Here is a 2884-nt window from a genome sequence, read left to right as displayed (position 1 = left end):
ATAGTTTCGTACGACTTATATGAGAGCGCGGTGTCATTCCTACTCACTTGGCAGCATTAATTGTTGAGGGAAAACAACTTAGAAGGTAACTTGTCGACCGCGGGCATAATCCTTCCGCAGGCCACTACTGAGAATCTGTGGACATACGGGTAATCTATCTTTATTGAAACTCGGGTTCATAACATACGACTGATACTTTATATATCTGTCACGTAATCCATCAAGAGACAAATGTCCCCCCCCCCTAGTCAGTAGCGAGCTTCAGTCCATTCGTAGTAGCCGCCGGTGCAAGAAGTGAATTGAAGTTTGTGTGAAGTTCCGTAGTATGGCATGAAAATGATGTCGAAAATCCGACTACAGTTCCACAACCATGTGGTTGAAAGGAGGCTCCGCTGTTGAACAACAATCCACCTGTGGCTTAACTTAGAATGCCGACTAGCTGTTTTATTAATCCCGTGTCAATCCAGCAGTGTGTGACGTTGAAACGTAACCAAACTGCCGTTGATAGATAGATTTATCATCTATCCCAATGACATCCAACGAGCTTGGTAATTTAGGTACAGAGTCTAAGCAGGCAGTTTACGTGTGTGTGTGAGCGAGTGCAGGTTTTATCGAGTGCACCCCAATCCCATCGTCCTCAAGTGCCTACAGATTACGCAGTTTCATCGGCAACGGCCATACCATGTTGAAAATACCGGTTCTCGTCCGATCACCGAAGTCAAGCAACATTGGGCGTGGTCAGTACTTGGATGGGTGACCGCTTGGGAACACCACGTGCCGTTGGCGATTTTTTTTTTTACGTCACTATTTCCAGCGTGTTCTAATAAGACTTATGGGATATTATGTTCCCTTCCCTATTCCAGCTATAGCTTGGATGATGACGCCGCTGCATAATTGTAGAGTAATTGATAATTCTTAAGTACTTGCAGCTCCGTATTGAAACTTATGACTGGTAGCATATTCATATGAGACGGTTCACTTCTCTGCGTTTTCTCGAAGAAGGGAATATGTATTCAGGGGATTGTGAACGTACCTCGCGCTCTCCCTAGAAGTTAGAGACATTTTAGGTAAAGAATGTAATATACTGTACATATATGGCTAATTAAAATCCCATTAGTTACTACATTTCAGTGGGTAGTACAAATTCCATAATGAAAATATCTCTGTCCTAGTAGTTGTATCCTTTAAAGAAGCTCGTTGTTTTCCCATGATGAAGGGCAGAACTTGGTCGGTAGAAATTTAAACAGACTGCATTATCAGACCAGGCGTTATTTCAATATCAGCGTTTAGTTTAGGAAATATAGCAATAGCGGAGTTGGGAGAAGTAGTTATAGCATGTACAGTAAGTATAAACAGTTCGCTGTACTGTACAGTGAATATAAATATTTGAATGTACGATGGCAAAACATCAGACATACAGTACGTAGCTCACATATCTTAAAAAATAAATAAATAAAAATAAAGAAGACATTCTGAGGAGTGAGTGGAAAGTGCATATTATAATGAATATTTTTAACTCTCAGTTGACATTGAGAGAGAAAGCCATGCATCGGGGAACCGGTGACTGTTTTTGCGTTACCTTCTGCTATTGGCGTTGTTGGTTAGTAACGAATGAAAGAGGTAGGACGCGGAATCAAATGTCAAAAAACGATAGGGAAATAATAGTAACTGGTTGTATTTCGATCGAGCTCGGCGTGCTGATTCACCAGTGGGGTGTTTCACAAAGTTTACAATCTTTGGAAATTGTGAACTCTGTTTGTAAACTTCTGTTTCACAATCTTTGTTTGTAAAGGTGGACTGTACAAAGGAAATCAAATCTTTACGAATGAAATTTTGCGCTCTTTACAAGTGATATGTTTGTTTCACAACGAAGGAGTAATTTTACAAACGTGTAAACTAAACTTTACTAGTGAAGTTAGCACATTTTCTACAGTAGCCCTGTTGAAATAGCTTCTAATTGTGAATGAAAAAAATAAACACATATGTATAAAATCAATTTTATAGTAACAGGGTACCATTAAGAATTACACTGAAGCAGTTGTGATGTTATTGAGTAGTTCTAGCGACTCAGACGAAGATTTTGCATTTAGGCCTAACGTAGAATTTTCCGGCCACGTTCGTATCATTGTACGAATATTAATGAAAGGTTTCGAATGAATCCCGCGCTATACTTCAGAATACCGCGTTAGTTCTTATATACGAGGAACGTATTTAATAAATACTCGCACTTAAAGAAGAAAAACTTTGCACCGAAAACCAATCACTTAATAATGCAATGTCGGCATTACTTACGCAGTATTCTGAAGTCGTTCCGAATCCCATTTCGCTGTAATCTCTCCTACAAGATATGGGACATCACATGCAACATCTGAAAGGGAAAAGTGGTGCCCTAACCACAAAGCGAGAACTGCATTGGTTGCATAGTAGCTCTCAGTTCCCTGCGTTAGCAGATAAGAACGGAATTTATAAGATTACAGTGTGCAAAAGTTCACACATGGTAGTTGATGTTGTTACAAGATTGAAAAAACTCGAGGCGGGTTATTGATCACCGAATGTGCTTACTCGGGCAAAGGATTTTTATGCTCCTCCTGCTGGGTTCCCTAATGTTGGCGAGGTTATGGATGAAACAATAAAATATACTGATGGACCAGCAGAGAGCGAAGTTGATTTTAATGGATGGACATGTTAGCTGCTCTATCAACTGCATATAACTACGTGGGTCAAATCCATTATTTATCAATTATTTGAATGAATTTCGCGCTAACTTTCGTCAGTTAAGTCGTAGGCTAATTAATGCATTGGTATGCTCGACCAATTGCATGCCGCGAAACTCCGTTGTCGCCGATGTAGCAAAATCTAAATAAAATATATATAAAAAAATATA

The 2884-nt window shown here is 39.6% G+C and overlaps 1 non-coding gene across 1 annotated transcript; it reads left to right on the top strand.

The window, feature by feature from the left end:
* The first annotated feature begins 667 nt into the window (after positions 1–667).
* On the top strand, positions 668–786 carry LOC138693859 (5S ribosomal RNA). Its single transcript, XR_011330545.1, has one exon. It is a non-coding gene; the product is annotated as a 5S ribosomal RNA (ribosomal RNA).
* Positions 787–2884: the final 2098 nt, after the last annotated feature.

The sequence above is a fragment of the Periplaneta americana genome, unplaced genomic scaffold, assembly GCF_040183065.1.
Source record: "Periplaneta americana isolate PAMFEO1 unplaced genomic scaffold, P.americana_PAMFEO1_priV1 scaffold_24, whole genome shotgun sequence".
Lineage (NCBI taxonomy): Eukaryota > Metazoa > Arthropoda > Insecta > Blattodea > Blattidae > Periplaneta > Periplaneta americana.
Note: the sequence above shows the minus strand (reverse complement) of the source record. Positions and strands in the feature narration are given on the sequence as shown.